Source organism: Schistocerca piceifrons, chromosome 6 (genome assembly GCF_021461385.2).
Source record: "Schistocerca piceifrons isolate TAMUIC-IGC-003096 chromosome 6, iqSchPice1.1, whole genome shotgun sequence".
Classification (NCBI taxonomy): domain Eukaryota; kingdom Metazoa; phylum Arthropoda; class Insecta; order Orthoptera; family Acrididae; genus Schistocerca; species Schistocerca piceifrons.
The window spans coordinates 68,607,301-68,631,185 of record NC_060143.1 but is presented as its reverse complement, the minus strand read 5'-3'; positions in this window follow the sequence as shown (position 1 = coordinate 68,631,185).

Below are 23,885 nucleotides of genomic sequence, written 5' to 3'. Positions count from 1 at the left end.
GGCACAGTGGTGTGTCGCAGGGACAGCAGCCGCATTAATACGACGGCGATGAACCGTGACAGACGGCTTCGGGCGGCGTAAACAGAAGTCTTGGCACCGGCAGGCACGGAGGAGATCTGTACCGCCAGCAGGCGCCGGGCACAACGCGCCATTACGGCGGATTAAAACGGCAATCTTCCGGCGGTAGAGGTGCCCGGCTGGCTGGACCCTCAATCTCGTAATTGAGGCTCGCGTCACAGGCGGGGGAACAGCCGGGCGCTGCCTGGGAGGATGGCTCCAATGACGCCGGAAAGGGTGGGGGAAGTGAAACAGCGCGAAGAGAGGGGAGAAGCGAGAGTTGAGGGAAAGGACTCGGAAGAGTGCCGATGCTGGTGGAGGGGAATGTTTTCGCAGAGCGCATTACCCCACTTGTTGCCGTGGAAACGGCCGGCGCAAACACCTCTCGGCGGGCGAGGCGTCCGTGCGATCAAAGCTCGCGAGCGCTCTGCTCCGCTCTGTTCTGTTCTGTTCTGTTCTCTTGTACCCTGTCACCTGTCTGCTGCACCTACTGTAATGCCGCCCCCACTGTGAGCCGGCTGGCATTGTTCCTGCTGGACCGCCCGCCAGAGAGGCGCCGCCGGTCGCTGATAGAGGCGTGCGCGCCTGCCCGCCCCGCGTCGAACAGTGCGAGAAATGAAAAGCACTGATTGCGCGCTCACTGAACATAGGGCAGCGCTGCTACTGCTGCTGTAACTATTACCAGTGCTGCTGCATGAGCTAGCCAAGCAGTGCCATTAGGTGCCTATTTTAAGTGCCGTGCTACATCTGCATCTGCACAAACATTTCACTAACGACTTTACAGTGCCTGGTGGAGAAGACACAGTAACAATTTTAGCGATTTTCTCTCTGATCCCATTCACGTGTGGAGCGACCAAAAAATTACGTCTGTGTGCCTCTGTGAGAGACTACTCTCTCTTACCTTATTCTCACGATACAGACGCGAAATACACGGTGGTCCTGTTCGAATATATGTTCTCTACATTTACCCAACAGACTTTCGCGAGAACTTGGTTGTTTTTCTCCCAAGGATACCCAATTAACGTTACCACCATCTCTTACTCTTTGGTTTGGGCTATCTATGCCCACGTGCTATGATACTGGCCTCTCAATTCGTTTGATGTCTATTGTCATGTCTACTTGATAAGTACGTTACTCTAAAAATTGGAAAAATACTCACCAAATGGCTATACTATACTGGCGGGTCGCCCCAAGAAGACATTCAATACTTGAACGTTGCTATCATGAATTTTTGTGTTAGGCACCTTTCGTATGGACGGTTCACCCGAGTCAGAATTATAAGAACCATGTTATTTATGACCTTAAGCCACCTGTTACCTGAGATTGGGACAGTTATGACCTAAACCTACTCATTTAATTACGCTCATTAAATAAGAGAACTGCTGTAACCACATGTTATCGAATCCTCCTTCGATGTCGAGGAACAGACAACTGGTGTTGTGTTTTGTCTGTCGCTCTGTGAAGATGCCGTCAAGAAGCTGCGTAGTTCGATGGATATTCAGTTGTACTTCTCGTGGAATAACATTTGTTGTACGGTGATGATATGCATGGAGTTCAAGAACCCTCGCAGGAGTTCCAGAAATTACTGATGTGGTACAGCATCCTACTTGGAAGTTTCCGCAACCATAATTTCATTTGCAGAGTTGGCATGCTGATATAAGCGCGGTCGGCCGTAGTAGCATATACATTGAAGCGCCAAACAAACTAGTATAGACATACGTATTCAAATAGAGAGATACGTAAAAACGACAGAGAGCTTTACATCACGCCAGGGCTCGTCAACATCGACATTGGACTGCTGATGACTGGAAACATGTTGCATTTTCGGACGAGACTCGTTCCAAATTGTATCGAGCGGGTGGATGTGAACGGGTATGGAGACAACCTCATGAATCCATGGACCCTGCATGTCAGCAGCGGACTGTGGAAGCTGGTGGAGGCTCTGTAATGGTGTGGGGCGTGGGCAGTTGGAGTGGTATGGGACCCATGATACGTCTAGATACGACTCTGACAGGTGACACGTACATAAGCATCCTGTCTGATCACCTGCATCCATTCATGTTCATTGAGCATTCCGACGGCCTTGGACAATTCCAGCAGGGCAATGCGACACCCCACACCTCCAGAATTGCTAGAGTGTGGCTCCAGGAACACTATTGTGAGTTTAAACACATCCGTTGGCCACCAAAGTCGCCAGACATGAACATTATTGAGCATATCTGGGAGGCCTTACAACGTGCTGTTCAGAAAACTCCGCCCCCTCGTGCTTTTATGGACAGCTCCGCGGGATTCATAGCGTCAGTTCCCTCCAGCACTACTTCAGACAGTAGTCGAGTCTATGCCACGTCATGTTGCGAGACTTCTGCATGCTCGCGGGGCCCTGCACGATATTAGGCAGGTGTTCCCAGTTACGTTTCTTTGGGTCTTCAGCTTAGCACCGAAATAGCTGCCATCGCAAAAGAGCATGGTAACACGACCTAAGCCACCTCCCCCCCCCCCCCCTCTCTCTCTCTCTCTCTCTCTCTCTCTCTCTCTCTCTCTCAACTACATCTGGCTAACGCACCGCCGTCCTGGCGTTAACCTCAGTGCGTTATGAACCGCGCACAATTTGTATGCAGTATGAATACAGCTCTGTGCCTTCTGTCGCCATGTCAGCCGTAGAACGGGAGGGGAACATGGTGCACACCACTACTTATCTGCATATTGCGTACCTCGGTCCAGCGTATTTCGTTTGTGAGACAATCAAATCTAAAGGCTGTAAATTCAACTAAACACCTAGAAATTACAGTTACGAAAAACTTAAATTGGAAAAAAAACGCATTGAAAATGTTGTGGGGAAGGCGAACGAAAGATTGGGTTTTATTGGCAGAATACTTAGGCGATGCAACGGATCTACTACAGAGACTGCCTACACTTCGCTTGTCCGCCCTCTACCAGAGTACTGCTACGCTCTGTGGGATCCTTAACATATAGGATTAATGGAGTACATTGAGAAAGTTCAAAGAAGGGCAGCACGTTTTGTATTATCGAGAAATAGGGGAGACAGTGTCATTGATATGGTACGGGAATTGGGATAACATCGTTATAAGAAAGGCGTTTTTCGTTGCGGCGGAATCTTCTCACGAAATTTCTATCACCAACTTTCTCCTCCGAATGCGAAAATTCTTTGTCGATGCCGACCTACATAGGGGGAAACGATCATTGTAATAAAATATGGGAAATCAGAGCTCGCATGTTCGCGTGTTCGTTTTTTTCCGCGTTCTGTTTGCGATTGGAAAAATAGAGAATTAGTGTGAATTTGGTTCGATGAATCCTCTGCCAAGGCAGGTACACTGTGATCCTGCCTCGCATTTGCCTAGACTAGCCAGACATGCCGTGCACGTTCAGAAGCTACACCAACAGGTCAGCTGTTTACTGTTGTGAGTTAAGTAGTACAACAGCTGGCAGCAGCGGTGGGCTGCGACATGAAGTGGAAAGATCACACAGGCTCAGTTGTGGGTAAGGCAAACGACAGGCTTCTTGCAATTGGATGGGTACAGGGAAACCGAAGTTTTTCTGCAAGAGAGACTCCTCACGAAACGCTTATAGCGAAATACTCATCTAGTGCCTAAGACTGCTATCGGTTCGGAACGTGCTAAGAGGAAGGGCAACGCCAATGGCAACAGGCGTAATCGTCTCGTGGCAGCAGCCGTCAGCACTTTGGAAGATCTCCGCTAGAAGACCTCCGAACGTGATATGTCCTGTAGCCACAGGAACGTGGCTAATTGGCCTAATTCTTGAACGACGACGACGACGACGACCACGACGACGACCACGACCATTTTATCTCGCGAGATACTGAACACAGTAGGTTTCTATTAAATGAACTGTGAAGATCTCTTAGCTCAACACTGTTCTGAAACTTTTCGCTAAAAGACGCGCGATATGTGAACAATACACAGGTCACAAATGTCATGGGATAGCATTACGCACCCCTACAGATGGCGGTAGTACCGCGTACGCAAAGTAGATAACGGCGGTTCATAGCGAAGCTGTCACCTGTACTCAGGTGATTCACGTGAGAAGGTGTCCGACGTAATTACGGTCGCGCGACGGGAACTAACAGACTTTGAACGCGGAACAGTAGTTGAAGCTAGACGCACGGGTCATTCAATTTCGGAAATCGTTACGGAATTCAATATTCCGAGATAACCAATGCGAAGAGTGTGCCGAATGTAACAGATTTCAGGCATTACCTCTCAGCACGGACAACGCAGTGGCCGACGGCCTTAACGACCGAGAGCAGCGGCGTTTGCGTAGAGTTGTCAGTGCTAACAGACAAACAAAATTGCGTGCAACAATCGCTGAAATCAATGTAGGACGTATTATGAACGTATCCGTTACGCTGGCGGGGCGAAATTTGGCGTCAATGGGCTATGGCAGCAGACGACAGACGCGAGTTCCTTTTCTAACAACAAAGGCATTCGGGATCATGTCGGTTGGATCCTAGACGACAGAAAATCCGCGGCCTGGGGAGATGAGTTGGTAAGAGCTAACAGAGGGTTTCGAGTATGGCGCAGACTCGACGAAGCTATGGGCGCAAGTTGTCAACTAGACGCTGTGGAAACTGGTGGCGGTTACCTATTGCTGTGTTTACATGTAATAGACTGGGTCCTCTGGTCTAACTGAACCGATCACTGAATGGAAATGTTTTCGTTCGGCTACCTGGAGAGCGTTTGCAGTCACTCGTGGACTTCATGTTCCCAAACAACGATGGAATTTTTATGGATGACGATGTGCCATGTCATCGATCCGCAATGTTCGTGATTAGTTTGAAGGAAATTCTGGAAAATTCGAGAAAATGATTTGGCCATCCAGAACGCACGACATGATTCCTGTCGAGCATTTATGGGACATAATCGAGAGGCCAGTTCATGTACAAAATCCTGCACCGGCAAGACTTTCGCAGTTATGGACGGCTGTAGAGGCAGCATGGCACAATATTTCTGCAACCACCTGTTGATTCCATGGCACGTCGAGATGCTGCACTATGCCGGGCAAAAGGAGGTACGACATGATACTGGGAGGTATCCCATAACTTGTCACCACAGTTTATGGTAGCAGAAGCCTGCGAGCGCTGCACAGTATTCGCACCGTTACGTAATGTTTATGCAGCGACACATGTGCAAGAGCACTTTACCGGCAGACCTGCCCTTCACATGCTGCACATTCATCAACCGCACCTTTTTCACGAAAACCCGAACCACCGCATCACTACATCTCACGGCAACATGTGGTCCAGGATTTTAGGCGGTCAAGTTGACAGCCAGGATCCGTGGCAGGTAGCGGGCAGTGGGGTCGAAACCGCGGTGGAGACGTCGGTTAAACTGTGACCATCGCCCAGAGGGAGAGGCGCTTACCGCAGCAGCAGTGTTATTAACAAGGCAAGCGGCGCTGGTGGAGGGGAGCCCCGCCACCAGAAGCTCCGCTCTAATTAAAGAGACACTTATCTGCAGAGCACGGCCGCCGTCGCTGCCGCTGCCGACTCCCATTTAGCTTCAGGCGCAGTCCGCCAGCGATATGGTGGGGGAAGGGAGGGAGACGGGGGGGGGGGGACATGGTCCAGTAAAGGTGGGGGGGGGGGGAGGGGTAGCGGCGGGACAGGCAGTAGGGGCCCATCAATAGCCGCTTCCCACCACTATTTCCCCACCTAACCCATCTAGATACAGCTCCAGCAGTAATATACTGATCAGCTAGAACATTATAACCACCGACTTACTATGGGTATAAAGCTGTCCACGCGATACAGGCGTCACCTGGCTATGGACGAACGCCCGACTTTCCGGGTGTTCGGGTGTTACTGTGGTGAGTGTCAACACGTGGCGAAACCAAGATGAAACCACGTCCACACGTCGTGGGGCTGGATGGGTACCCCTCATTACAGATGTCGGACGTGGTAGGCTGGGCAGACTGGAAGAACAGAACACGCGGCGCACTGTGGCAGAACTGACATCACACCTTAATGCTGGGCAGAATGCAAGTGTGTCTGAACACAGAGTACACGGAACACTCCTAACGATGGGCCTCCACAGCCGACGACCCATGCACGTGCCAATTAACATCACGACATCTGCAACTACGACTGAAATGGGTACATGACCATCGGCGCTGGACGCTGGCGCGGTGGCAGAACGCTGCACGGTCTGATGAACCCTACACCTTCTTTATCATGCCGAAGGGAGGGCGCGAATCCGTAGTCTTACAGGGCAACAGCCCCTTCACACCTTTGCTAAAGGACGGAGACACGCTGTTGGAGGCCCCATTATGCTCTGGAGAACATTTTACAGGGGCATCGATGGGTCCAGTCGAACTCGCGCAAGGCACCATGACGGCCAAAAAAGTATCATACATTGGTTGCAGACCACGTACATCCTTTCACGATAATCACATTCCCCGACGGCAGTAACATTTTTCATCAAGATAATGCGCCATGTCATAAGGCCAGGAGTGTGATGGATGTTTCGAGAAAAACAATGACGAGTTCCAATTGATATGCTGGCCTCCCATCTCGCTGGATTGGAATCCGATCGAACACATGTGGGATGTGATTGAAGGTGGCGTCAGAGCTCGTCGCCCCCCTTCAAGGAATTTACGGGAATTATGTGACTTGTGTGCGCAGATGTGGTGCCAATTGCCTCCAGCGACCTATCAAGGCCTCTTTGTTTCCATGCCACAATGCGTCGTCGCTCTTATCCATGCCAAAGGTAGACACACCGGCTATTGGGTAGGTGGAGATAATGTTCTGGCTGATCAGCGTATACCTGAATACTGATGCAGCACTGCCAAAGAGGACATTTATTTTGTGTGCACTTCTTGTTCTGCTTTGGAGCAAGTACTCAAGTTACACTACGCTCGGCAACGTGTCTCTCCACAAAGTAGGCCACCTATTCAACTTCAAAATCTTGCTTGCACATTTCGTCACCTTCTGAGTCGCAACTGCTAACGCTGTCTCCTTCTGATCGTCATTAAATGTAATGACGTTAATAGCGAGTCGCCGCGGCTTCCCGGGGCTGCAATTTCCGTGTTCGCACTGTCAAACAAGGCGCATCGATGACCCTGTATAAGCAAACGCGATAAAGTTTTTTTTCTTAGTTGTTCTTTAAACTTCGCAACAATACGGGTTTCTAAGCATAACCATAACTTACGAGGTGCGGCTAGAAAAAAACCGGACTGATGCTGGAAAAAACATTTATTTACAATTATTTACAATTTCATGTTATCTCCTTCAATGTACTCTCCTCCTCGGTCTCTACACCGCTCCATACGAATTTTCCACTGTTCATAGCAATGCTGCCGATCAGTTTCGGTAAGTCCATACATTACTTCCGTCGCTTTTTCTTTTACTGCTTCAACAGTCTCAAATCTAGTTCCTTTCAAAGCTGACTTGACTTTAGGGAAAAGAAAAAAGTCACAGGGGGCCAAATCAGGTGAGTAGGGTGGGTGATCTAAGATGGGAATGTTGTGTTTTGCCAAAAACGTCTTCACTGACAACGCACTGTGAGCTGGGGCATTGTCTTGGTGAAGGATCCATGACTTTTTTCTCCACAAATCGTTCCGTTTTCTCCGTACTCGCTCACGTAGGGTAGCCAGGACGCTAATGTAGTAATGCTGATTCACTGTTTGTCCCTCTGGTACCCAATGAATGTGCACAATCCCTTTGATGTCAAAAAAAACAATCATCAATGCCTTGAATTTCGATTTTGACATTCGTGCTTTTTTTTGTCGTGGAGAACCAGGAGTTTTCCAATGCATCGATTGGCGTTTAGTTTCGGGATCGTAAGTAAAAAACAACGATTTATCGCAAGTAATAAATGTTTTCCAGGATGTCAGAACAAATCATTCTTCGGCGTTCCTTCTGTTCAATTGTGAGACACTTTGGAACCATTTTTGAACACACTTTGTTCATGTTGAAACTTTCATGAAGAATCTGCCTAACACTTTTCTTGTCAACTCCTGTTAACTCAGACACTGCTCTGATTGTTAAACGGCGATCTTGTCGAAAAAGTTTACCGATTTTTTCAATGTTTGCATCAGTTTTTGCTGACAATGGTCTGCCAGTGCGAGTGTCATCACTGGTGTCTTCGCGGCCATCTTTAAATCGTTTAAACCACTCAAACACATGTGTTCGCGATAAACAATCATCGCCGTACACTTGTTGTAACATTACAAACGTTTCACTTGCAGATCTTCCTAGTTTGAAACAAAATTTGATGTTAACACGCTGTTCTTTCTGTACACTCAACATTTTCCGACGCACAGACAAAACGTCAACTACTTAAAACAGACGCCACGGGCAGACTGAGTGCAGGAGGCAGATGAAACTCGAGCAGTAGGCGGAGCGAGAGTCACATGACAGGCCACGCGACTTTCAGCCTTATTGCATTCGTTTTATTGTTTCACCAGTACTAGTCCGGTTTTTTTCTAGCCACACCTCGTATAAGGAGTCACTCTGTAGAAATTCTGGACGTATGGGGTGTCACAGTGTGCTGCTGGAATTGGCGAAGTCCGTCGGAATGTACAATTGACATGAATGGATGCAGGTGATCAGACAGGATGCTTACGTACGTGTCGCCTGTCAGAGTCATATCTGGACGTATCATGGGTCCCGTATCACTCCAACTGTATACGCCCCACACCATTATAGAGCCCCCACCAGCTTGAACAGTCCCCTGCTGGTGTGCAGGGTCCATGGATTCATGACGTTGTCTCCATACACGTACACGACCATCCGCTCAATAGAATTTGAAACGAGTCTGTTCCGAAAAGGCAACATGTTTCCAGTCATCAACAGTCCAATGTCTCTGTTGACGAGCCCTAGCGTGGCGTAAGGCTCTGTTTCGTGCAGTCATCAAGGGTCCACGAGTGGGACTTCGGCTCCGATAGCCCATATCGATGATGCTTCGTTGAATGGCTCGCAAGCTGGCTTGTTGATGGTCCAGCATTGAAATCTGCAGCAATTTGCTGAAGGGATGGACTTCTGTCACGTTCAGCAACTCTCTTCAGTCGCCGTTGGTCCCATTCTTGCAGGATCTTTATTGCGGCCGCAGCGATGTTTGAGATTTGATGTTTTACTGGATTCCTGATACGGTACGCTCGTCAAATGGTCGTACGGGAAAATCCCCACTTCATCGCTACCTCGGAGATGCTGTATCCCATCGCTCGGCCGCCGATTATAACTCTAGGTTCAAACTCGCTTAAACCTTGGTAATCGCCAGCCGGAGCGGCGGAGCCGCGCGACCGCTACGGTCGCAGGTTCGAATCCCGCGTCGGGCGTGGATGTGTGTGATGCCCTTAGATTAGTTGGGTATAAGTGTTTTTAAGTTCTAGGGGACTGATGACCTCAGAAGTTAAGTCCCATAGTGCTCAGAGCCATTTCAACCATTTTGAACCTTGGTAATCTGGCATTGTGGCAGCAGTAACCGATATAACAACTGAACCAGACACTCTTTGTCTTATATAGGCGTTGCCGATCGCGGCGTTGTATTCTATCTGTTTGCATATCTGTGTGTTTGAATACGCAATCCTATACCAGCTTCTTTGGCTCTTCAATGTATAAGCACTACAGAATCAGTCCTCTGTTCATTTATTTTGTGCATTTAACTTGTAGGTGGTTGTTTCCGCTACTAGTATCGGGGCTGATCCGGTAGTGGAAACAACCATCTACGAGTTAAATGCACCAAAACAAATGAAACAACAGAGGACAGATGTTTTAGTGCTTATAGTAGTATTATTAGCTGGGTAACTGGTTAAGGGTTTTATTGTAGTTTAGTAGTAAAAGAAGTAGTTATAATATTTTAAAAAATTAAGTATCAGAAGTAAGTAGTTAATACATAATTTGCTACTGTTCAGCGCACTTCCAGGGGCAGCGTGAGGATGAGGCTGCAGTTAGCTGGCTAGCCTAGACTCGCCTGGGCAGGCCAGCGCCGCGTCTAAAATTAACAGCCGTGCAGCAGCGGCACAGGACGGCATAAAGCAGCGTCAGATTCCAGCCGGCGCCTCTGACGCCCGCGGAACATCTGTCCAGCGGCGCAGTAAACACAGTGCCACAGAGGGGCGGATCAAGCCAAGCGAGGCCCTCTCGTCCCGCTGGGATTACCGCCCAAACACACCGACGGGCAGCTGGTTAACAGCTGTTTCAGCCACTCCAATGAAACACAATCCTTGCTTATTTCCTTAGCACTGCAACTCTCCTAAGGTTGAGTCGAAGAATGATATTGTACGTACAACTGCCCCATTGGAATCCACTGTACTACATAAATTGTAGATGTTGCGAACAACGTTTCGTGTAGAACGGTAATTCGGAGTAGTACATAAGTTACTTGTAGGTAATAATGCTCAGTACAGAAGTTTAAAAATAGATGGCCTAATATTCGACCGTGTATGGATGGGGATAACCGGAGAATTCACTGCAGACAACTCCGGGTCACCGCTCCCTACATGTTTGGGGTGCAAGGGGGGGGGGGGGGGGAGACCTCAGAATGATGTCACGTTCTGGAAACAGGCTATAAGACTTTCGGGACGCAGAGATTCCAGTGTGGGTGACTCTTGTGGACGCAGCGCGCGAGCTGATAGGTGAAGTTACAGTCCGCATCATGTGCGATGCAGCCATTGTAATATAGTTCGTATGACCACAAATACACGACAGTTAAACGAAAAGAAACATTTGTGGCATATTATGACTGGTAGCGCCCCTGCTACCCAACAGCATGGCACCATGCAGGCATTGGTATAACTACGGTTAGGCGACGAAAGCCATGCGACAGCGATATGAACATATCAAGACGGTAGTATCGCATACACAAGGTATAAAAGGACAATGCATTTGGCAGAGCTGTCATCTGTACTCAGGTGATTCCTGTGGAAAGGTTCCCGACAAGTTTATGGCCGTAAGACGGCAATTAACAGACTTTGTACGCGGAATGGTTATATGAGCTAGACGGGTGGGACATGACATTTCGGGGTCAAGAGTGTGACGAGAATAGCACATTTCAGGTATTACCTCTCAGCACGGACAACGCGACGTCTTCACGCAACAACCGAGATGTGTCGGTGCTACCAGATAAGCAGCACTGCGCGAAACAACCGCTGAAATCAATGTCGAACATATGACGAACGTGTCCGTTAGGCCGGTGGGGCGAAATTTGGCGTTAATAGGCTATGGCAGCAGACGATGTACGCAAGTGCCTTTGGTAACAGCACGACATCGCCTGTTTCGCCTCCCCCTGGGCTCGTGGCTATACCAGTTGTACCCTAGAGTGCTAGAAAACCGTGGCCTGGTCATATGAGACCCGATTTCAGGTGGAAAGAACTGATTGTAGGGCTCGAGTGTGACGCTGATCCCACAAAGCCATGGACGTAGGTTGTCAACAAAACACTGTGCAATCTGGTGGTGACACCATAATGGTGTGGGCTGTGTTCACGTAGAATGGACTGGATCCTCTGATCAAACTGGACCGATCGATGACCATTTACAGCCATTCATGGACTTCATGTTCGCAAACACCGATGGAATTTTTATGGATGACAATGAGCCATGTTACCTGGCCACAATTGACTGCGATTGGTTTGAAGTATATTCAAGAGAACGCGAGCGAATAATTTGGCCACACAGATAGCCCGACATGAATCACTTCGAAAATTTATGGGACACAATCGCACAAATTCCTGCACCGCAATCATTTTTTCAGTAATAGATGGCTATAAAGACAGCTTCGTTCAGTACTTCTGCATGGGACTTCCAACGGCTTGTTAAGTCCATACCACGTCTAACTGCTGCACTACGCCGATCATAAGGAGGGCCGCCACGATATTAGGAAGTATACTATGACTTTTGTCACGTCACTGTATACAATAAACGGACTGGTACCCGTATTAAGATGATAGTTTTCATTTAGAATTATATGTAATTTGAGACTTCTGTTACATACTTCGTTAATAAAGTAGTCAACATATTTCTTTATTTGCAAAATATTTTCGCTTGCTGCCAACATCAGATCTATGATTAAGATTAATGGAACATAAGATGAGATTTTTTTGTTATACATTATCAGGCTGCATAAGATACAAAAAATCAGAAAGTTAAAAAACATTAAATAGTTCTCTCCCCAATACTTAGAACTTGTAAAACAACATTGTCAGTATTAATAGAACCCATGCCCTATGCTGGGCGTGAGCCGACAACCCGGCTCAAAAACTTTACAAAGGCGTAAGTGCTAGCCGAATGTGGCGCTGGTACGGTCACATTGTCTTCATTTTCTTTTTTCACGATGTTCTTATTATATGCCAACCAGTTTTTAAAATTACAAACAATCAAAGAGAAATAATAAAGCATGTTTTAAATGTTTCGTTCGTCATAATTGATGTGTGTGTGTGATATTCAGTGTAATCGAGAAGGCACAATACTCGTTAGTGGGCGGACAAAATAACGATTTCTAACATTAGCATATAAAAACATCCCAATATTTATTTTCTCCTACTTTCCGATTGCAGTATAACTTCAAAAAGACAATTACAGATGAAGAGAGGTAGAAAATCAGATCGCACGAAAAATATTTATGTAAACAAATGTACTTGAAACTATCAGATTCTCGAAACGCGTTATGCTACGTATGAAATTACGTAACTGTTGCACTTTTTCATTGTTTAAATCACTATTTAAATGGAAACAGTTGCACATTACTAAATTAGATTTCCAGATATTACCAACAAGTTCATGTGAAGTTCACCTACATATGACAACTAATTCAATAAATCTGCACATTACCGATCATATCTATGCAACAAGCGCTTAAAGCTTCACTGTAATATACTTTTTTTTGTTAGTTAATGCCTTTTACTGCACGAATTGATTTTGTTGCGTACCTGAAGTATTCTTTTTCTCTCATTTACGAGGTAGTTGGTCTTAAACGTCTGCTTTTGTTATACGGGGAAAATCAGTGATGTCATAGCAAAAATATAAAGCTTTGAAACGTCGTGTTACAACTAACTACATTATTTTTTTATTTATCTAATGTACTGCAAGGATTACCACAAATTAAAGAAAATCACATAAATAATGAAAACTCGAAATTTTGGTCTCAAATTTGAAGCGTAAACACGTGACACAGTACCAATCAAATTTAAAGGCTCAGCTCTAGTGATTTTTGTTTTCTGCACGAGGAATCAGTTCAAAATAAATAAAATGAATCCACCAGTTTGTTACGGAGCAGATAGCGTCGAAACGGAGCCTGAATGCACCCAGCAGATGCAGCCCACGCATTGGGCGACGTCCAGAGCCGATGACGAGGGTGTCTGTGAGCGCAGCGGGTAGTGAACGCCATCAGACTTCGCGCCCAGCGTGTGGTATGTCTTCGAAGCCTACAAGCGAGTGAGTGAAACTTTCTACTACTCCGTTTAACAGGCGACGTTTGCTGTCATAACTGTAGACACAACAGCTGTAGGTGCTTAAAGAGGGACAATGAGGAAGAAGTACATGGTAAAGCAAACCTACATGAACCATTTTCGTTTTGCTGTTGACACTGCACTGTTTGCCTTTTGTGCTGATAAACCTCATCAAGGAATGCAGCTGGTGCGACTTGGCAAACTGCTAACGAATGCAGATAGATTTTCAAATCTGATCCCTTGACGGTAAACCGTATTTGCGACGGACCAAAATGAAAGAACTGAAGGTCGGTTGGTATTTGGGCTCCGCGCAGCTCTCTTCAGAAAATGCAGCACGACGTTGTCACAGGGAGGAGCCGTGCACGTCTGCTTTCATGCCCATTAGCTACGATAGCCGAAATGACAGTTACGCATTATGATCCTCCAGTCAAATAGATTAAGCACTGGGGTGTTAAGCGAAATTTTCAACAAACAAATATTGCACTTAAACGAATAATAAATAATGGCAATAATACTTTGAACTAGGCACAAATGATCCCAGGACAGCAAGCAAATCATCTAGAAGTTGCTTAAAGCACATCCTAAGCACAGTTGAAGTTCATACTCATTCACTGAGATGAAGTGCCACATGCCTTGGAATTTTACTGAGAAAGAGCAAATTTTAAAGTATTCGCCACCGCTAGGCTCTCATACACTTTCACGTCTCGAAACGAAGTGCTCTTTCCACCACATGGAAGTTCACTGTCTCACGTCTCCACACGAAGTGTTTCAACCTTGTACCTCTCCCAGAAACAAGCGTTAACCTCTCGTGTGAAAATTAAAATTTGTTTCTTTCAATGGTTTTTTCGACATTTCTCTTCCGTATGCCCTTACGAATGTTTCCACAAAAGTTCACTCTCCTACGGTCACTCGTTTTTCATGGAGCCCTCTCAAGTAGGTAAAGCTTAATTACAACCCTCTGTATTTTATGAACGACAAGCACAACGATGACACTGTTCAAAGAGGGAGAGGCCTAGAAGTGGAATAAACAGCGCCATTCCAACTTTCCCTGAAAAATCGTGATAGAGCCTTATTTTCACAGGGGACATCCACAGGACGACGTCAGGAGCTGATGAATGTCATAGACCGGAAGAAGAAGATGGTTCAAATGGCTCTGAGCACTATGGGACTCAACTGCTGAGGTCATCAGTCCCCTAGAACTTAGAACTAGTTAAACCTAACTAACCTAAGGACATCACAAACATCCATGCCCGAGGCAGGATTCGAACCTGCGACCGTAGCGGTCTTGCGGTTCCAGACTGCAGCGCCTTTAACCGCACGGCCACTTCGGCCGGCGAAGAAGAAGAAGAAGAAGAAGAAGAAGAAGAAGAAGAAGAAGAAGAAGGGGCTAGAAGTAGGGTTGTGCAACGCACCAACCAAGCTGGATGAGAGTCGCATCAGTGAATGTAGGAACCAAATACATGTAATAAGACTCGCAATACAAGGAAGCGATTAGGTAAATGAACAGCACAGGAAAAAAACAACTGAAGAGCAACTGGTGTGGAGCGTTTACGGTAAATGTTATACATGGTTTCTAAACGAAGCTTCCGATGCGTTAAACAGTGTGTATTTCGTGCGGGTACTGAATTGTGATAGGAAGACACGGTGGTTTAATGCGAAAACCGCTCAGAAACCCAGAGTTCTGCAGGGAGAATCTATGGAGAGACAGGAGAGTAATCACACGGATCGGGAAACTGACTGGAATTTAACACAGAATCACACTCACGACCCAAAACCACATGACCACTGGCCACTGCGAGAATGCATGCCGCCTGGTGCCGCTGCAGACACGTGATCTCGCAAGGAAAGTATACAAGCGAAACGCAAACGAACTGGGTATTATTATAGCGACGATACGGACCACCAATGGGAAAAATCCACTGCGATAAGTGGCACTGACAAAGGGCAGGTTGTTGTGGGCCGGCGCCTCGGAAAGAGCACCTCTGGAACGGCGACGCTGGACGGCTGTTCGCGTGCTTACTGTCATGACCCTCTATGGAAAGTATTCGAAGGGCAGTGGAACCGCGCGTCGGTGACAAGGTGTTGGGCGTCCTCAGCTCATCACAAAACGTGGAGGTCCGAGTCTTGTCCGCTCTGTGCAGCAGGATACAAGGCGATCTGTGGCATATCTGACGATATATTACAACGCTGGTGCGCTCCCAAGTGTTTCGGAGCGCATCGTTTGGCGCAGATTGGTGAACATGCGGTCCAGCAGCAGACTACCCCTACATGTTCCCATGTTGATCCAACGACATAATTTACACAGGGTCACTGTTATCGCACCTTGGATTAACGAAAAAGTGTTGCCTGGTCGAATTAACCACGTTTTTCGATGCACCAGGTCGATGGTTGTTTCCACGGTCGCAGGCGTATGGGGACAGTAATACGCTATCGGGAACATTAGTCTGGGTTTCCACGGGACCTGTGACAGTAACGGAGAGCATAATGATAGTCGTGGGTACGTGAACATTATTGGTGACCACCTGCATGTATTAAGTCTTACCAGACGGCGATGGAATCTGTGTCATAAGGCAAGAATCGCGCAACAGTAATTTGAGGAGCATGAGAGTAGTCGCGTTGATGTCTTTACCACCAATTTCGCCTGATCTGGACTCAATGGAAGACGTCTGCGACGTTATTGAGAGCCAGCACAGCGACAAAAACAAATGGACCGTAATTTACGTGGCCTAAGAGTTGACATCTGTTGCCACACACATCCAGAATCCTGGAATGGACTTGTCTTATCCACGTCACGCAGAGTAGTCATATTGCCTTGCCATAGTGGAAGACCACGCTGTTAACCTGGCGGTGTTTTGGCTCGTCAGAGCATATAAGAAATCTTTATTTCCGACATCGTATAAACACAAAGTATATGACGGACGTTACAAAATTGTAAATTTACAATTCGACAAGGTCACAGTATTTAAATAACAGGAAAGAAAGTACTTAACGTCAGCGAATGCAGATGATTTCTCTCGCCTCGTCACTTAATTTTTACAGTTCTTTGTCACGTCATGAGTCTTCCCACAGTTATTTTTCTGCACTTTTGCCGGTGGTGTGCTAGACTGTGTAATGCTGTTTTAGCTATTATCAGCAAAACCAAGTTTTCCTCGAAGCACAGATACGAGTTAAAAATAGTTTTATAACGACACGAAAGATTACGACATCGTGCACAACTAGCATTGAATTTATACAATGTCATTAACCTCAGCCACGAACTATATCACTTCATCACGTTATCTCAAGAAGGTGACAATGCTGGTACTCTGCGGGATACTGAATTCATTTTTATCGAGAATTTATCTGAACAGCACAAATGTTACGTCTGTAGCGCTATAAAACTAATCATCGCACAGCAGAAGCCACGTGAACAGAAAATTTACATTCATCCTGTCAGAATATCATGCGTGATAAATTATCTGTGACGATAAGGGACTCAAATTTTGATTGGCAACATATGACATGCGTGGTTAGTTTGATTGGGGTTCAAGCATGTTAATGCCGCTGAGACACAGGAAATGAAATAAGAATTTTGGTTTTTCTCCTTTTTGGCTATCACTAAGAATTACTATGACATAGGCCTAGTTTAGTTTTCGTGCTGAATATTAACGGTAAATAATTAAATAAATAAAATATTTGGAAAGCAATGCAGTTATTACTGCCCCGCTACCAACTAAACCGCAAACTTCAACGTAACGAATAAAAATCGTTACATAACCCATTGATGAGATATATGGAAAAACATAAAAATGATAATGAATCTTTTGTCACATGTTTCCATGTTAAAGCACAGTTCTGAATTCTTTATTATTTCTCTAGAATCTGCATATGATACCGTAAATTTGATCGTTGCTCGTGAGTACGAGACATAACTATGGCTGTAAAACTTCCATGAATTGCAGTTATAAAAAGTAAAATAAAGTAGTATGGCGTGACTGGCTGGGAGGCCACGAAGGGCTGATTCAGTCGCATAGCAGGAATGGTTTTCCCTATGCTCTGGGCTAGTAGGCACCTTTCCTTTGCAATGTATGAGAGCTGTGTCCGTAACTGTATCTGTTAAATGACATTTATAAGGTCCCACGAAGCTGTTAAGATCTTTACATTTGTGAACATGTAATAATTAATGTTTTAAGCTGACTACGCAGACTTATCCAGATAGTTATTTAATTATTACTTCTATTAAGCCTATCATAAACCTCGAATGTAGCTTTCACTTTAGATCTCATTACTCATTCACTGTGTAATTCTTCTATCCTTGTACGGTCAGGACAGTTCTGGATTCCGACTCGTAGTGTCACTTTAGATAATTCTGCATGCCACACCCGAATTCAAACAACCTTTCCCTTCGACGATACGTAAAATAAATTGATTTATCAATAAAACGGATTGAGAGGTCATCATCATCATCATCATCATCATCATCATCATCATCGTCGTCGTTGTCATTTTCATTAATATCGTCATCGATAACATTATCGACAACAATAACATCAACACTATAAGAGGCAGTTCCAGTTAAGTCTCCTGATACGTAAGCTAGGCAGATTGCATCCTCTAAACAAGCTTATTACAGACCATACTACCACACTCTTAACTACATAAATGTTTACTTAAAAATTAGTAGATCAGCTGAATCGATAAATAAATAAAATAATAATACAACAGATTGTTTTCATTCGGTTGTTCTCATCACTACATCTTCTATAGGTGCTCTTAACAGTTTGACATATTTGATTAAATTACACAGAAAAAAATTTTAATTTTTCCTTTTGTAAATTTATTTGAGAAGCGTCATCTCATCGATATAACACTGTCTTATGCTTTTGGTAACTGGAGCTATTGTCGACATTCGTTGCTAAACGGCAAGTTACTGTCTAAGTTCTGACTGCACTAACTAAGCGGAAATATTCGATCATTTTTGCACTGTTAAATCATAATTGTTGACTGCAGTACGTTATCGCCTTTTACTTGTTTATATTTGGTTATATACGACTACATAGTTTTACTGGCATGATAAAGGTCGCCATCCGGTAAGTAGAACAACATTCTAGGGGACATGTTTCCCGTCAATCTGAAAAACATCATTTCCGATAACCAGACATTGACGGTAACTTGCTGTTTTGCAACGAATATCGACAACAATTCCAATTATCAAAAACGTACACAAAATTATACCGATGATGAATCGTTGAGATGATGCTTCCCAGATACAGTTATGAAAGTAAAGTTCAAATTTTGGCATTGTTAGATCATTATCGTTGACTGCATTATGTTATCGCCGTTCATCACTGTTATTGTCATTCCGATATTTGCTTTTTATTGAGCGCCAATTAGCAGCTTTTTGTCCGGCTTTTCGTCCACGTTTATGAATAGGCGTTTACTTAATACTGAACTGTGTGTCTGGATCAAAATGCCGAAACGCTCAGTGGGCGGAAAGGAAACGAATCGTATTTTAACTGCAGCGAAAATTACCTTCAAGATAAACTGAGTGCGTATATGGTATCTGTAGAACGGCTCATATTCTAAAACAATATTAAATAAAGATCTAAGGAAAATTAACGATTGGTGAAAAACATTTTCGCGAGAAAAATGCTTTCGACAAATGACAGTATATGCTTAAAAAGCACGTGATTAAGTCACAAAACAACTAAAAGAAACTGTCATATACCTCCTGTTCACGTCACTTCAGATTTACCGAAAAAGAATTATTGGTGATGGGTACAAAGATGAGACAGAATTTCAATACATTTAAATAAAAACGTAATTGTTCATTTATTTAATCCTAAGTTTATAATGTAGCACCAGTTATGCGCCTTGAAAAACAACCGAAATCTATATTTAATGCTACATGTACGAAAAATTCGTATTTAAGTAAATACATACATATATTTTGAAAATCGTCATTTATAGAAATATACTTTTTGTACACCTATCTCTGAAATAAGATACGTTATTTTTGACTTTAAAAGGTTGAGAACCCTAATAATAGTTTTTGTGCGTCGCAGAAGGCATTGTTAAGAACAGTTCGTGATCATTTTGAGTCACTGACTTGACCCCTTCCGTTAAATCTTGAACGGTTTGAGTTTGGCGAAATCAATGTGGCACAGCTGTCTTCGTTATGAGCATGCGCGAGATAATCGGAAGTTGCTGTCTGAGGTTAACGTTGTACCAGTAAATGCCGCAGTGTTCCCAAGCAACGTTATTCTGCTACATGTCTGAACGTGTCACTACAGAGAAATAGTCGACTAGGTCATCTTCTGTGACTCAAGAATAAAGCTAAGGCCCTACGGCAGTCTCACTCGTCAGGGTAACGCCTTCCACACTAATTTCCTTGGTGTGTCGTTCCGAGATACAAAGTTGCTAACCTCAGCACCGCACCTCAGCATCATGTCCTGCTGTAGAAACGCAGAACGAGTTACAGGCAAACTGCAGCGGAATCTGAACGACACATATTACTATCTAGTGAATAACGTTCGGAGGCTCCGTGAGGCTGTTCTCAGGTGATAGAGTTGCCAATAAGATTGTAGCAACACCAGGAGTCAGTAGAGAATTGTAGGAACGTCTGTGGAGGATTGATTAACGGTTCAGGGTATGGCAGGTGACCCAGAAAGTAACTAAATGTACCGTATCAGGAAAAAACAGAGGAAGATTACGCTATTAGCGATAAACCACTGGAAACAGTAACTACTATAAAATATCTAGGAGTAAACGTATGGAGCAAACTGTAACGCAATGACCGCCACAAACACATTGTAAGAAAAACAGATATGAGGCTGGGATTTGTAGGGTGAATCTTAAGACAGTGTAATTCATCCACGAAAGAAGTGGTTTACAAAACAGTTGTTCGAGTGATTCTTAAGCAGACATTGTATGTTCTATGCCGCCAGTGTTAAATTACCGAATTTTTTGATCCATCAACTTACAATTTTCCATAATTATTGTATGCACCTTTCTAGATACACTGAACTAGAATTCGATGGGGCATGTTATCATTTTTTTTTTCAAACACTCAATTTTTTGACAGAATTTTGTAAATAAATGAACATAAAAACGAAACAACTCAGGGTATTTTAATTATTCTGGTTCCGTATGTGTTGAATCTCACACTTGGCATGCTGTGGAAATTTCATGTCTCTATCATTAGTACTTTTTTAGAAAACGGGCCATTTATTGGAAAAAATGTAGTTCAGAGACATTGAGGTTTAAAACTTTTTTTATTACAAATTCTTCTACAGACTTACATTTCTGCAAATTTTATGCACTGGAATTGCCCTGGCCCATAGTCTGTGTCTTCTTCGGTGTTGCCGCCTCCTTTTCATTCTTGCTTCTTTTGTCACTGCTGAGCAGCTAACTCTGCTTCACGTACACGAAGCTCATCCTGTTCCCGCAGTCCTTTAGCTGTGTTCTGTCCAAATCTTAGCCCTAACTTGTCCAGAACCTGAAGCCTCCACATAGTTCCCACCATTAGAAGTTATTACAACATCAGACACTGCTAACTTTAGAGTCATAAGGCCAACAAATACATTTTTAGGCACACGGCACCACATAACGTTATTAAAGGGCTCATTCACATTCTGAGTCTTCCATGTAAACACTTCTAGTGTAGCCCAGGATTAGCCAAATCTCTGTAAATAGGTTTGATTGCCTCCATTACTGCCGTAGGAAGAGAATGTTTGTGTGTAAATTCATGCAGTGTGCCAGAAAATTTAGCTTGCCTATATTTACACCAAGTGTTTGGTGCAGGTGGACACAAAGCGTGACATGGATTTTCATCGGTTGATATTCGATGAAAGAAAGTGCTCCACACAGCTCTTTTCATCTTCTCTAAATTGTCACAGTTATCTCGAATGTTATTTTATTTACGTATAAAAATCAATAGAAGTTAGCTTGCTACAAAAATAGCCGATAATCACGCTACTTTCGACGAAAACTAGTATCAGAAACAAAGGACCGATTTGTTTATTCGTAATTCCAAGTTCTGAGACGTAGCAGTAGGCGCAAAACAAAGCAATTCACAGCCTTATAGACTGTGTAGTTCCCAAGATATGACTGCTCAACTGTGGCAGTATATGCGTAGCCGCGAAGTTTGACAGTCACACGTCAACATTCAAAATATTATTCGAAGGTCTCACAATTGTCTGATTTTAATGTATTATATACCAAAATGTTCAGGAAAGTCCAAAGCACATTATGGAGTAGAAAACAGAAAATGTCAAATTTCAACGAATTTCACGTGCAATGTCTCCTTAAGTAGACTGAGAGAAACAATTCGCAACGCCAAGAAGCAGTTGTGCTGAGAGGCGTGTTTCTGCATCTGAAAGACGACGTCTGTTCTATCCAGATTTCGCGACAGCCGCATAAGGGTGGCGCTAGTACCGCCACTATGAGGATGCAAATCAGGTTTGCTCTCAATACACGCTATAATCGTCGTGAGGCTGGACATGATGAGTTGACATTAGTAAAGGATGCCCAAGGCGACAAGGACGCCATTACCAACACCTCACTCAGTTCCAACGAGGTCGTGTTATAGGGCTACGTGTAGATGTTCCTTCTGTGATATTGCAGAGCGACTTGCACGAGTGTACCCACTGAACTTTATTGTTGGCAGCGGTGGGTCACGGGACTGTGTATGGTCGCAAGAAGACCGGGCTCCGGACGGTGGCACTACCAAACGGAAAGACCATCTCTCTGCGTGCTCGACACACTAGGTCTACACCTGAAGTTATGATCTGGGCAGCGTTTTCGAATGACAGCAGGAGCACTCTCCTTCTTATTCCACGCACCCTGACTGCAAATTTGTACGCCAGTCTGTTGATTCGACCTGTCATGTTGCCACTCATGAGTAGCATTCTATGGGGTGTTTTCCAACAAAGTAACGCTTGGCCACAAGCCGCTGTTGTAACCCAACATGCTCTACAAAGTGTCGACACATTCCCTTGGCCTGCTCGATCAGCAGACCTGTCTCCAATTGAGCACATACGGGAAAACTCCAGAGTCAAACAGCATCAACCGTCCCTGTACTGACCGACCAAATGCAGCAGGCCTGGAACTTCATCCCACAAACTGACGTCCGGCATATGTCTAACAGAAAGCATGCCCCTTTGCGCAGCTGCATTCAACATTCTGGCGGGTACAACGGTTATTAATGTACCAGCATTTCACATTCGCAATGGTTCATCTCGCGCTTACCCGTGACCTTGCAATGTTAATCACTTAAATACGTTCCCAACATTTCATTGCTCTACATTAATTATTTTTGATGTTGCAATTTTTTTATTAGTGTATTATTCATCAGGTTGGACCGTAACCCAGAGGGGTTAACAGATGGGCAATGAATAGCGGAAGTTTCGTTACAGGATCGTTTAGCTGGAACAAGAGCGTTACGGAGATGCTCAGCGGACTCCAGTAGCAGACGGTATAATAGTGGCGATGTGAATGACAGAAGAGGTTTACTATTAAAATTCTGAGGGCACAGTTTCCAGGAAGAGTTGGGCAACTTATTGCAACATATGATTCCGGTCACATAGGTCTCGCGAAATGACGACAACGAGAAGATCAGAGAACTCAGAGCTAATACGGAGGTTTACAGACATTCGTTCTTCCCGCACCCCACTCCTGAAAGGGATTGGGAAGGAGGGAAACAGATAATAGTACCGAAAGTACCCTCCGCCACACACCGTAAGGCGGCTTGCATAGTACAGCTGTAGACGTAGACAGATACTGTAACTACAGATTTCACCACAGGACCTGTCTCGCGCGTGGCACTGAATAGCTTGTTTTATTCTGTGTGTGAATACGAAATGAACAGATCTTTAGGCGCCCGATTGGTTACGATCCAAGTTTCCTCTGCGACGTTCACACGCGCAAAGCAATGGCGCTACTGACCGCAACGCGCCGCCTACTCTTGTCGCTGCAATTGAATTTCATGAAGGCATGAACCACGCAGGCAGAAACTGCAGCATGAGTATCTGCAGCTCTGCGGGGAATGAACTGTTCTGTTCCGGTGGCTGTTTTGCCCTAGGTCGGGACAACTCGCTCGCCTTACGACACAGGCCAGCGCAGAAGACACGACGATACAAGCGTGCCTCAAAGCAGTCCCAGCTGCCATATCGTACTGCAGTTGCACGCATTGGGGTACACGCCGAAGAATTCATAACAAACGACGCAGATAAAATTTTTCAGTCGGGTTGGCAGTGAGCCATCAAGCAATCGCAGCGCGAGCCGACTCTCCCCCCTCCCTCCCTTTCCCTTCCTCTCATCACTCTCCCCCCCTTCCCACAGTTGCTCAGTCACCACTTCGCAGCCTTCGCTATCTCATCTCAACGGGCCGAAACGCGGAGAGCAAATGAAGAGGCTACGCTCCGGTTTTG